Genomic DNA, 14,292 nt, shown 5'->3' with positions numbered 1-14,292 from the left:
GTGGCACACTGGTGGTTGTGCATGCCTGTCTTAGACATCTGGACAAATCAGTCATCCCCTCAAAGTATTTGTCTCTTCTTCTACCAGGGAGCCTGGGTGACAAGGTGAGTTTAGGATTCTAATTTGTGGATGGCAGAAGTTGGTTAGGGCAAATCATGATCTTTGTGTAAAAAAAAAATATATGGAAATTGTGGGCTTTAAATATAAGGAGTTTTATTTAATAATGTTGCTGAGATGTATCACTTATTGGTGAACTGTAGAAAATCCTGGGGACATAACTAGGTAAAACTCATGTGAATTAAAGGTGCAATTGAAAATCAGAATTACAACTTTTCTTTTTTTTTTTTTTTTTTTTTTTTTTTTGCTACCATTAGTTGCCATTTACAGAAACACAGAAAGGTTTTTATTTGTTTAATCAACTAAGGCAACTTTATTCCACCGTGTTACTGGAAGATATACACATATCTTTTCATATTAGGCCATTCCTCTCTGTTTTAAACTGGCTTGTTAGCTGTTACCTGTCTAAAGTAGATTTGTTGCAGTTGTGATGGTCTGGGGATACAAATGGAGCATGATTTGTGAGAGGTAACATGATATTATCCTTTATTAGACCTGCTACTGTAGCAGGAGAAAACAGAAGAGCATTCAGCACACAAGCCACACCTTTAGCTTCTCTGTTTTCTTCTATTATTTGAGTTCAGCTATTAAAAGATACTACTCCGCTTACAAGACTAGCCTCATTTATTACTGTCTTAAGGAATGCAAATCTATTAATAGTGGAAATGAGGTAAGGAGGTCAGGATTGTGAACAGAACACAAGATATAACCTTTAGAGTTGTCCCTGTCTCACTTCAATTAGACTCAAAATGATAAAAAGATTGCTTTGACATTCTAAAGCAGCACAGGAAACACAGCAGTGCAGTTTAGTGTGATACACTTTCCAATGCCATTTGCATGCCAACAACACGATTCTGAGGCTTGGCCAAGTTATTCAGCACAAAGCTCCAAGAGGGAGAAAAGAACTTTTTGTGTCACTGTCATGTATCCTGACAGATTCACACACGATGCAGGGTGAACACACACATCCCATGCCAGAGAACAGTCCCTGCACTGTCTTACGGTGCAAGTGGAGGCCAGTGGAGTGCAAAGGATAATCAAGTCCAAAACTGGAACTTTCCCAACTATACAAATAGTATACAACTCCTTGCTTAATTTTATATCATCTTTGTGTGCCCTTTTAAATATTCAGGCTTAATTACTGATGCAGCATCCCTCACAGTAATTTTAGGGGATTCTGACATTTTGAAACAAAATAAGAGTGAAAGCAAATATATTGCTTGGCTTTGAATTTCAAAGCTTATGGACAATTTTTATCAATTTTATAGGAGATAAGTGACCAGCTTTTGGGTTAGATCTGCCGATAAAGAATTTGCCACTGTAGAGACCAAAGGTGGTACCTGGTGAGACTCATCCTACAACAGTGAAAAAAGCCTGTGCAAAGCCATCTGTAGGATATTATATGTTAAATGAGGTTTAATTAGCATGTAAGTGGCTTAATAACTGTCTGTTGGGTTTGAGATCTGAAGTGGTTGTTTTGACATGGGTATTTTGACTATATGCAATGGTAGTGTTACTCCTTTCTGCTGGAAAATCTTGTGTATAATGGCCAGAAGTTGGTGAACTCTGAATATTTATTGTGTTTGTTTCTTCCCTGCACATATTTGCTTGCTTCCTTGCATATGTGGGAACATGTACGCATAGTTTCTGTGTTGGATTTCTTTTGTATTCTTTTTGTAGATTACTTCATGATGGGTTATGGTCTGCCAGTGATCTCTGGACCACAGGGTGAAGAACATTTTGAACCATCAACACATTTATCTGTGTGCTGACGAAAGGCTGGAAAACATGATTTGTTTTGTTAAAATGAACTTATGACATAATTTGCTGTTGAAAAATCATAGTGCATACTAGAATTTATCAATAAAGTGTCAAGGTGTGTAAGGTAACTAACAGATGAGATAGGATACAGTCTGCTGGGAATGTCTCAAATGAGGACTTCTTTGATGATTTTATGCCATATTCTTCTGTTGAGGTTGTAATGATGAGGCCACAAAAGAGGCATCGTAGTGCACAGACTGTGGGGTCTGAACAAATGAGAATAAAAGATCTGCAGAATCCTCTGGTTGTCACTTCCCAACTGGGCCATAGCAGCCAGTGTGGGAGAGACGCTGGTGACTGCACAGGACCACTGTTGCCATGGGCCATTTGGCGTCCCAGGACTCTGTGTACTCCAGTGACTATTATAGAGAGAAGGTTAACCATAGTTCCTTATTTTAAAGGTTCCCCTGGGAATTCTGAATTAATTCGTTATCAAGGCAACACAATGTTCCTAGCCATACTAAGCAAAGTAACTGTTGATTAATGTTTGTTTCCTTTCTAGATCTCTGTCTGAAGGTCTTCTATAACACGTGATCCAACAATGTATGTTACTGATAAGGTATGTGATGTTGTCTTCATAACAACTTACAATCACTTTTTCTTAGCCACCAACATTTTCCACAGTACAGATGTTTGTTTTGTCAGCTTTGCACAGAGATGTTGAGGCATGTCCTCACATAGTAGTTTCATACATTAGGTATGAATTGCTTATTTTCTGTTTCACAATGTGCTGAATTTTTTATGATGATCATCAAGTTAGAACAATCTGATACTATGTGTGCTGAGATTTATGACACTAAAAGGTAAGTTTGCAAAAAATAACGAATGATAAATAATCTAGTGTAACTTCTGAAAACAAATATTGAAGTTAAAAAGTTGAGAGATTTATTTTATTCAGAGCTCTCAAATACCTGACTTTTATTTTTAATTTCAATGAACAAAATTATCTGTTTCAGCTAGTCCCTTAAAGAAAGGTTTATATTTAAAAAAAAAAAATGGTAACATTACAAAAAAGTGGCTGTGGATTATTTGAGGACAATTATATCCTGAGAGACTCAGTAAAACCTGTTCTCACACTTGAGAAACCCTGGATTGGAACATGATAAAATGATTTGTGATCTTATTCTCCATCTTCATATCCTAGTTCTTTAGGTTTATTATCATTTGAAGAATTTCTTCTGTCAATTCCTACTTTCAAAAGCTCCAGCTGAAAGATTTTTTTCCACAAATAAGCAGCTTGGGCCTGACAGATTGATTCAGTTAAGGCTGAGCGTCAGATTAACATTTGTATGTATTAAAAAGTTAATGCTTTAGATAAAAGATCAATTATAAAATTGGTTCAGTTCTTTGAAATGGAGAAATTCAGACATTACTCTGAAAAGTATTAAAAGCTACAATAATTTCTATTTTAAATAATAAATAGAAGGTATGATATGCATTATGCACTGTATGTTTAAGGGCAGTAGAAATATGTGATTGAGAGGACAACACATGGCATGTTAAAGAAAATGCTAATTCCCGAAATCTGCTGTAAAAGAAAAAATTGTTTATTGCTTTTTACTTGGCTATTTACATAGCTATTTATAATTATTTATATTGCTGTTTCCATAGAAGAGAGCTCGGCACCGTATCTCAAGTACAACCCTTAAAGAATAATTCCTGCCATAGAAAAATTTGAGTAAAGTTATATATCTTTAATGTATAAGCTTTTCAGGTGAGATCAATGCTGTTCATCTGAAAATTCTTACAAATTAAATATGAACAGTAATGTACAAAAATTTTTAGGTGCAAGAATCTGTAGTATTCTGAATAATAATGATGTTTTGTAATCTTTGTTATTACTTCCTTTCTCAAGCCAGGACATCTAATCTCATTGATTTTTCAAAGAATGTTTCCTTTCTGGTGAAGTTTCTCCTTGAGTGTGTAGCTGTAGTGCTTCAAGATGTCACGAAAAACTATATCAGGGCATGATAATTTGTATGCAGTCACTCTAAAAGGCCACTGCAGAAAAATCTCTCTGTAGCATACATGAGAAACAAGTATAGTGCAGACTTGCTGTGGCAGGCAGAGGTCAAACCACTGAATAGTGACTGTGCTCACACAGTTTATCTTATAAAAATCAAGAAGTTTTGATCCAACGATGGTATGACTATGTGCATTATATGGATATATATAGCATAACCTTGGAAAATCTGCTGCTTGTATCTGGATTTGTTGAACTGGCAGATCAAGCAAGTTAAAAACAACTGGAATAACAGATTTTCATTGCATATATATAAACCTTACCCCGTGACCTCAGTCAGACAATACAGTGCAATCTGCAAAATTATTGACATGGTTTGTGTGTTTCTTAGGTAATGTTAATTGGCTGTCTTTGGGAGAATAAATTAGACTGATGGCCAAATGATCCTAACACATAATCTGCTCAAAGCCACTGAAGAGCTATGTGAGCACTTGACATAATGCACTGTCCTTCTCATCCATTGTCCTGTTCACAAAAAGTAAAGTTGAGCAGAAAGTTGGAGTTTCTGCAGAATCAGGCCTTTATCATGCAACTAATGTGTTTTTCATATAGATATATATTTACATTCATACACACACACACACACACGTTATGTTACATTTTAGAATGTTTGAAATGTATGATAACTGATATAAATACAGTGGGTACTGATACTTTTTATGTCATAAATATCCATTGGCACAAATAAGATCTTTATCTCTTATTGCAATTTCTTGATAACAAATGTATCAATTAAAACTTTGTAGTCTTCAATGAGGTTCTACTCCTGCAAGATGAGAACAAATGTACTTCTGTGATCTACTGACAGTATTAGATAACAGTGACACTGGAGCTATTGTTATCCACTATCTTCATCCAAGTCTGATGAAGAAAGATATAAGAATCAATGACTTGGTGAGCTGGAAAAGAACTTTAAAAATTAAAGTGAACCAATTATAGTAAAATACTAAGAAAATTGATGGATTGTCAACCTCTTGGTGTATTTAATAAAGTTTGGATGCCTTCTGGAAAATATTTGGACAAACACCAGTGTTGTCAGCAATATAGAGGTAGGATGGGAAGCCATGTGACCATATTAAATGACCTTTGACTCCCGCAGTCATGAACATTATATACATCAGGTCAAAGAATAAGTTAAAAATAAACTGGCTATTTTTATCCATATTGCTGCATGTAAAATACTTGTAACTTAGTGATTCAAGACCATAAAATTATAAAAGTGCCAAAAGCCTTCAAAACCCCACCATCTCTTCAGTGAAGAGTTCTGTACCAGTCACCATGTCACGACACAGCAAGTGCAGATAGAAGAAATGGGACTGGGCACAGTGTGTGCATTCATACACACTGCATGAAGGTATGTGTCTGGAATCACCTCCAGGGTAGAACAGGACACACCATGTCTTGGATCTTACTGAAATAACATAGGTGGGAGAATAGCTTAAGCTCAGGGATGGGTGTGAGTCGGAACTCATGCCTGAAATGCAGTGTGGATCTACGTTATGCACTTGAAGGTTCTCTAGGTTCTGGAGCCATCGGTGATAAAATCTTACAGCTCAGAATTTACAAACCACTGTCAGGCCTAATGTTTTCAGAGTAGCCACTTGTGTTTATTGTGTGTTTCACAGAATCACAGAATGTTAGGGATTGGAAGGGACCTCGAAAGATCAGCTAGTCCAATCCCACTTGTTTGTCTTAAAGCATTACATATCTGACTCTTTGATGGGCTGCAGTCTCGTGCCAGTTTATGGAAGATGCATAATTGCTTGCTGTCTATTTTCCTTCACAGACTACAGAAAATTATAAATGGGTTTTATAGTGACATTGATAAATCATGAGGTGCATCTTCTCACTTGAAAATGACATCAACTCTAGCAGTGACAGTGTTAAGAACCATGGCTGGAGAATTACTGGCTGAAAGCAGGATGAAAAAGTTGTAAAATGTGCAACTATCCTTTTTGCCTTACAAAAGATATTGAAATCCACATTCAGACAATTCTGCATGGCTTAGAACTAGGGCAACTGCATATGCAGCAGTAAATTTGATCACAGCTCTGGGTTTGTTTGCTCAGTTGCTCCTGGAAATCCATCAGCACCTGTAAAAATGCACAGGAGTACAACAGATAATATCATAGTACAGGGCACTTTGTTCTCATTCACAACTGAATGTTCTCATGTATCATCATCAAAAACTCATGGGCGTGATAGGAATAGCAGGAGTCAGAGATTATCATAGCACAAACCCATGGTCATGTGGTCATGACTAATAAACAGTCTGTATCAGGGCATGTGAGTCATATCCTCTACATTTAACTCTGCGAGATAAGTGGTTATTCACATCTACCATATACCATATTCACAGCTACCATATAGCCAGCACAAAATAAAAGAAGGTACGAATTGGTCATCTTAACCGCCTCTAGAATAACATTTTCTTTTGATGTGCTGAAGGTGTCAGCAGAGCTGTGTTTAGGTGAAAAGTAATAGATTGTGACATGGAAGGCAAGACTGGGTGTAATTACTTTATTTAAAGCTTATGAAATATGAAAGGTAGCATTAAAGCTGTTCACTTTCTACAAACAGCAAACATGTTCTCAGTCTCCCTTCATCAAAACTTTAATATGCTTAATGCCAACTGCCAGGGTACTGGGTTGGTTCTAGGAAAAACTGTGTCTTGTTTTTCCAGAGAAATTCTTTTTTTATGGTGGGATGAATGATTTAGTAGCATTGCCAATGAGATAAACACTGTTCAGGCAGACTTCAGATAGCAATTTGTATCTAATTTTTGGCTTTTATTTCTTATATTGTTATGTATTCTCTGTTTTGTTTTTCTTGCCACTGGCTGGAGAACCGAAACTGTTCCAGTGACATGTATGCTGGCTGGAGGTTGTTGCAGCACCTGCCTGAGATGCTTGTATAACAGGGCTGGGAACTCAACGTTGTGTGAATGTCTCCTCAGTACTTTAAAGGGAATTTCCTCTAACAGGAAAATCAGATGCTTATCCCAACTTTTTACTCTCCAGGAGAGTTCTTGGAAAGGGAATGAAAATCTGCAAAACTGAACCATTACTTGATTCCCTTTCATTTTCTACATGAGTGTAGAGTTTTTAAGAACAGCTAAAGACCAGCCACATTAATAGTCAATGGTACAGGTTCTTAGGGCATCCTCTGAATTATTCTTTGTCCTATAAGCAGTACCTAGTCTCCTTCCACAGCACTATGTTTTTGACCCAAGAAATAGCATAGTAATGTAGAAACAGTTCCAGGAACTTACTAGAAGTTGCAAATTTTTGATATCTTTAGTAGTATGTTCACAAGTTGCGTATCTATACTGTTGCTTTACTCAGTGGCTTTGCTTGGCTGCAGCTCGCAGAAGTAAAGATTGTTGAACACTGTGCCAAGTATGTTTGAATGAATTACTTTCTCTAAGGGAGTGATCTCTATCCTTATAAACAGGAATTTAACCAAACTTTCCCATAATACCTCAGTAAGAAAAAATGCTATTTCTCTGCTTATTCTCCAGCTGTAAGTTGCTAAAGATGTTATTTACAAGTTTGTGTATAACTTTTGCCTTTTGAAAATTTTCATCTCTTTTTTTCTGTTAGATAGCTGAGAATCATGGAAAGAAATAAAGAATACATTTTGTATCAGTTCACTGCTACTTAGATATTCATTTTTGTAACATGTCACATTAATTCATAAAGGTTGAGATTCATCGCACTAGCAAGAGTTGTTATGAATGTGCTTTACTGAGTATGTATTATCTCTTGGATAGATTTCATATGCGTAGATGCATATGCAGTATGCCTATGTATAAATTATGACTAAAGGATAGATGCCCTGATATTTGTTCAGATACTTGGAAATCCAAGGAAAATCATGTGTTCCTAGTAATATTACTTCATCTGTTTCTATGCCCTACAGTAGATTGTTTTATTGTTGTTATTCTACAGTATGAAAACAGTGTATATTGCTTAGGCAGCTATTGCAGGAATGAGCTAAATGCAGGTCAAACAATGACTGTCCTATCTAACTGTTAAATAGAAAATAAATGTAGCCTAGTTAAGCAGCATTTTGGTAGAAGATAATATTAGTGTTGGCCTTTGGTCTTTAATATATTTATTCTTGTTTTACCAAGAGACTACACATCAGAGAGGTTCCCTCCATGTGCCATCTGTTTCCTTGCAATTGGGAATGGTAGAATAATTTTTCTGAAGAATTGCTGACAAGATGTGGCAAGGGAACAGTAATCCATAAGGACGAGATTTCTCATTAAAGTCACTCAGCTCATCTGTGATACAGCAGCCTCTTGATTTACACTGGTCACCTCTGGAGCAGGGAGGACAGTGACTGGTAAGTTATATTTTTTATTGCACAGGCTAATGGTGCCGTTCTTGACAGTAACTGGGATTGCTGTCAGATCAGTTTTCATGACACAGACACACTTATCTAAGTGAGATTATTCTAGTTAGACAGTTTATCATGATAACAGATATGACCATAGATGCCTCTTGACCTTAGTTACTTCATGATGTCTTAATGTTGGCTGACTGTTGTCATATCATTCCTTAGACGTTTGCTAGGAAGGGCAGGCAGACTGCACAAGGCTCCTCATGAATTAAAGCAGACTTTTTGACCTTTTGGTAGAGATCTCCTTTTTTTTTTTCTTTTTTTTCTGTGTGTGCCTCCTGAGCTTTTCTGATGAACAGAACCTTAGAGGAGATCACTGCTTCTGCTCTTGCTGAGCAGCCAGCTTATGGCATATTGGCACAGCTGTATATGTCAGCCAGGTGACAGTAGTTTCAAGCAGACAAAGGAAATTGTTCTAGGACAATTTACAAATTAAATATTTGCCATAGATGGAGAGGGCAAGGAATGACATGATAGAAATGAGAGACAGAATTGCAGACATGGTGGTTGGAAAGGATCCCGCAGGTCATGTAGTCCAGCCTCCTGCTTTAAGCAACACTATATACCTTGGAGGACTGAGACCATAGCAGAGCACACATAGGTAGGAAGTATACCCGGACTAGAACCCTGAGAGGAGACGTTCTCTTGAGTTAAGGAAACATGTCTTTCCATATTAAAATGAAAGATATGATCAGCTCTTCCCTGTCCCTCTATTTCTATATATCCATATTTCACAATTAATACAGGTTCTCTTTTCAAGAGGGTCCTCAAAGTAGATGAAAGTACAGAGTAAGTTAAGCCTTCATATAAAACAAAAAAAGGAGAATCCTATATAATGGGGCGGGGGTGGGGGTTGAAAGCAAGAATCCAGGATTATAATGTAAATTATTGGCTGGAATAAATGTGTTATTTCTCATTCTCTGATAAAGAGCAGCTGCTTTGCTCATGTTTTATTCTTAGTGTATAAGGAGGCCTGTGACAATGATCTTTTCCTACCTTACTCAAATCTGAGTAAAGAAGTGTAAAAGGTAGTCAGCTTTCTAGCAGAATCACATTTAGCCTTGAGCTGCCAGTAATGCCAAGTGAATTTCAGATCTGGAAATTTGTGTTCCTTCTGGTTTATCCATTGTTAACAGGAGAAAACCAAATTAAAATTCTAAGGTTGGAATTCGAGCCCAAGCCCTGAGCAGACTAAAAGATGTGCTTAGTTTCATGTAGAAATGTAGTTAAATGAACTCAGGACATGGTTTCAGGCCAGTCTGTGTGGTTGGAGGAGCACTGCCTTGATTATCTATGCCGACGGTTGGTGATGCAATGCCATACAGTTTCAACAGGAGTCACAGTCTGCTATTTGTCTTACCTGGCAGATCTGAAAAATACATACTTTTTTCTAATGTTTCACTCCAAACTGCTTTTAACAACAGTTATTCTACTCTTACCTTCTCACAGATGCTCCAAGGAAAATATGAAAATGCAGCTGGAGACAATAAGGAAATCAAGACCACAGCACAAGGTAGAATACCTAACTTGAAGTAGCTGTTTGGTAGACAAAAGTGAATATGCCCTCAAGCAGTGAGAGCTCTGTCATGAGGTGGTGGATGTACTGACCCACATCAAGGTGTTCTGCTTTGCTTCCTGGCAATACACATTTGCTTTGTTTTTGTTGTAAACCCTTTAGCTGGGATCCTCTGGAAACAGGAGCCTAGAGGAACAGCATGATTGGCTTGAAAGGTTATTTTGTTGTGATTGCTAAATCAGCTGCACTCTTCCACCAGCTCACCGTGTCAGATTCACATACTCATGCTCCAGTGCATAAGCACACTTGCGAGATGCTAAATTCAGCCAACCATCTCTTCACTCCTCAAGGGCTGAGATAAAGAGGAGAGTAAGTGGCAGATACTGGAGGAAGAGACTAGCAGATCACAGGAAGCCAGACTAACTGTTGAGTTCTGAGTCACTTAGTCAGAACAACTTAGTACCACCTTAATAGTACCAAGGATATTTTGAGCTAGGTGAACAGAAATGGAAGATGCTAGAGTAGTCACTCCAATATCCCTCTCTCACAAATATGAAACATTAGAGCAAAATTTGGTTATATCACTCCAAGTAACTCCTAATGAAGCAACTAAGAGGCAGTTCTAAGGCCCGACTGTCTCTGGCGTGGTCTTTCTAAGGTAGTCACTGCTGCCTGTTTCATGTTGGCTCTTCCTCCAAGCAGACAATCTATACCTGTGTGTCCTTCGCCTGGAATCTTTGCTAGCACTTTTCTAGAATACAAGCTCCTTGAATTGAGTTCATGACTCTTACAGGATAATAATACAAAACATCTTAGTCAGCCCAACACTTCGCTTGGCTAATACCATGTAAATAGAAAAATCCGTTTCTGTTGGCTGCAATATTGCCAAGGTTCATTAAAGGTGGTGCACATACACTTGAACATACTGGTATCATGCAGATTTGAAAGACTAGTAACTTTTTAACAAAAAATACAGATCATTGAAGATATTGTATATGAGGATGAAAGATGCATGGTTTAAATTGGAAGCTATAGAGGTGACACTGGAATGAAGGTAATGTGCCTAAAGAATGGTTTAGTAACAAATGATTTTTGCCAACAGTGAAAGGCATAACTACTTGTTTGCAAATACACAATCACAACTTGTCCATAAATGCAAAACTATCCATGTAAATTACATATGGATTGTTCAAAACCAAATTTTCTCCGTGTCTTTGTTCAGTCCTCAATATTTCCAGTGAAATAAAGAAACAGCCTGGGGAAAATATACTTCCTATGTTTAAACTCATAATTACAAACTAAAAAGAAATTTTAAGTGCTCCATACTTCTGAAATTTAACCATCTTCAGACTTCTTTCATCACGAACATGTGATCACAGCTGTGTGTATAATTGCAAGTTACATGAGGTGTAAGCAGCCTTGAAATCATCACATAGGTGAAAGTTTAAGAATAGTACAGTGGTCATTGACAGTGTATTTATCATAATGGATCCTTTTGCTATTTCTTACTTGTCTTGCATAGGCAATGAAAAGGCTGAGAAGAGCAGCTGGTGATTTCTCTTCATCTCTGTACCTGTGTCCCTTGTCACAACAGGATCCTTATCTACATAGAAAGAGGAGAAGCTGCCCCTGTTACAAATGTGCTTATTGAATCAGGGTGATGCTTTCATTCAAGAAATATTTGCATGTATTTGGAAGTTTTTCTTTATTTTTTTTTGCTATCTGCGTTGCTGGATGCATGCACACAAACACATGCAAAGCTTAAATGCACTTAGGGAAAGACCCCAAAATGCAAAGCTTACAGTTTTTTAAGCTGGATGGTAGTCTCATATTTGACAGCAAATATTTAAATATATGCCGAAAAAGAATGCATTCACGTTGCCTTTCATCTTAATAGACATGGTCATTTTTATCTTGTGTTTTGTGATGACTATCAAATGATTAGGGAACCAAGCAGTTTTGAAAAGAGATTTGCAACTGAAAGGTCACATGGCAGTATGGCAACTTGTTTAATGTTTTAAGAATAATACAATTTAACATGCTTCTCAAGGATTCTGAAAAGAGGCCGAGTGTTCCTCTGTGCCTGTTATAATGGCGTTGTATTTGGAGGCCTTTTAAAACATACAAAGGCATAGCATTATTTAAGTAAAGCTCTCCCATCCTGATGTTGACAACTAAGATGACTTAGACAGTTACATCAGCAATTGATGTTGACTAGAGCAAGCATTTAATGTTTATGTAGAAGGCTCTACCTCATACCAAATGTGTATCTTGACAGATATGTTACGGTATTAGCATATTAGCATGCATCAGCAGATACCAGAGTTTGGGCTTTGACAGCTGTTGGAGAGAGGAATTATAGCTTTTTATCATCTCCAGAGCACAATGATTCTGAATGTTACCTTTGGCACTTGCTAAGGCATTGACTGTCTCCCACTTTGATAGCCCAGGCAAAACAGAAGGTATTTTCCCCATGCTGCAGTTTCACTTAGATTCTTCCAGTCCTTTAGTTTACAGTAAGGAGGCTTAAAGGGAGTCAAAGTTTGCTTCTACCTGAAAATGCCTCAGGCATTGTGGTTGTTTGTTTGGGGTTTTGTTTTGTTTTCCAAACTATTTTCTCAAATGAGTGAGGCAGAGGATGTCTTGCTAAATAGTAAGTTAGGAAAAGATGTTACCACAAGCACATGTTAAGCACATCTTATTTAAGTTCTTGCCACAAGGTTAGAGACTTTAGTTTGAAATGCACCTCCTTTGATCTTGCTAGACATCCTGAATGAGTGTTTCTGGTCAGAAAATCTGCCTGTGCTAGTTTGGTTGTTGTGTATGGGGACTGAAATTGCTTGCACTTTGAATGATAAAATTACAGGGTTTTTAATGAGACTAGAGCTATAGTCTTTACTCATTGGCTTCTCAGTGGCAGCCTCAATCTCTTGTAGAAATACTCTGTAGAAATAAATATAGTACCAAACAGCAAAAAGAGAAGTTACATGGCTGAGACAGAACATTTTAATTTATTAGAAGGGAATCTTTCAGAAATCAAATCTATATGCACCCATGAAAGATACAGAATAAGGTAAACGAGCACACCTCCCATCAACTAGCCTTCTGCATACTGCTTAAAATCTTATTTTTGCTGCTTTGGCAAAGAAGTACAGTTAGCTCCTACTGAGTTTACAGAAGAACAATAAGTAATAGAGTTGAATTAGCAACTGTGATCTGAATGATACCATGGAAAGTACTCTGCAACTTGAGCACTGCAGAACTTTCTGGATACACTATTTTCTTCTTAGTTGTTCCACTGGGTGGCACAACTCATACATTGCCTTTTTCAAACAAATCACTCAATATTTGAATATGTTAAATTATTTTGCCGTATTATTTTGTGCTGGCAGCTGCAGCCTTGAGTTCTGATTACATTGCCTAGCCAGATGAAATAGGGTCATGGAAGGCAAGTGCTACTGTACTCTCTTTAATCCAAGACAAAAACTACTCTCACACACCTCCCCATCTTACAAACTGTAGTTAGCTGACTTTGAATAAAATCTGATGTGTTAAGAAAACATGTAGCTTAGGACTTAGGAACAACTAAAGCTTTCCACAAACAAACCACTTTGGTTTCAGGAAAGAAAACAAAACATGTCCGCTCCCTTTATGGGAACTACTTGATGACCCGTATTTTAAAAAATTCTGAGACTCTCACGCTTCCCAGGGTGGAAGTGGTGAGGAAAATGTCCTGCACTTCAGGTGGATCCACCCACTGTCTTTATTAAATCCTTGCCAGTGTCAAGGAAGAAATCCGAATGTCCAAACCCTGTCTGCTCAGAGAAATGTCAGTTAGAACTCATGACAACTGTTTGTGTGGTTGCCTTGCTGATGAAGAATATCTGGTTTTGGTCTTCAATGTTATAAAATGCTCTGACAGACTAACAAGACTCAGCTGCTTCACATTTCCCCCCACTGTTATTTTCTCTCCAATCCTCTTTAAGGCTTTTCCTTAAAAAAAAAATAAAATGGATTCACCATATTCACCACCAACTCTGCTCCAAAAGGTAGTTGAGCCCACTGCAGTCCCTATTTCTAAACCCATGAAGACCTTCAGACCTTGGAACTGGTTGACTCCTGAGGTGACAAGGCTAATCTGTTACCTCAGCTTGTCCTCAGGCAGAGGACAGATGGTGGCAATAACAGCACAAGCATCTCCTTTTAAGTTATATGTTTGCTGTCTCTAATTATGTGTGATTAAGGAACGAAACCCTGTGATGTTTAAATGAAGTATTTTGTTATAGTGACAGGGATGCTGAGATATTTCCAGATGTTATGGTTTTTTATTTGTAAGTCTGGTGCTGAAGGAAAACACTTCCGTAGTGTAGTTGTTGTCCCTCTGTCAGTTCTCCCCCTACCTCATTTT

General features: G+C 37.5%; 1 long non-coding RNA gene across 1 annotated transcript; it reads left to right on the top strand.

Moving 5' to 3' along the window:
• The first annotated feature begins 2,443 nt into the window (after positions 1–2,443).
• LOC309439899 lies at positions 2,444–11,510 on the top strand. Its single transcript, XR_014184082.1, has 4 exons — positions 2,444–2,497; positions 8,097–8,311; positions 9,818–9,881; positions 11,407–11,510. It is a non-coding gene; the product is annotated as an uncharacterized lncRNA (long non-coding RNA).
• The last annotated feature ends 2,782 nt before the right edge of the window (positions 11,511–14,292 follow it).

This window comes from Streptopelia decaocto, assembly GCF_964273445.1.
Source record: "Streptopelia decaocto genome assembly, chromosome: 5".
In the NCBI taxonomy this organism is placed as follows: Eukaryota; Metazoa; Chordata; class Aves; order Columbiformes; family Columbidae; genus Streptopelia; species Streptopelia decaocto.
This window is presented reverse-complemented; position numbering and strand designations above follow the sequence as displayed.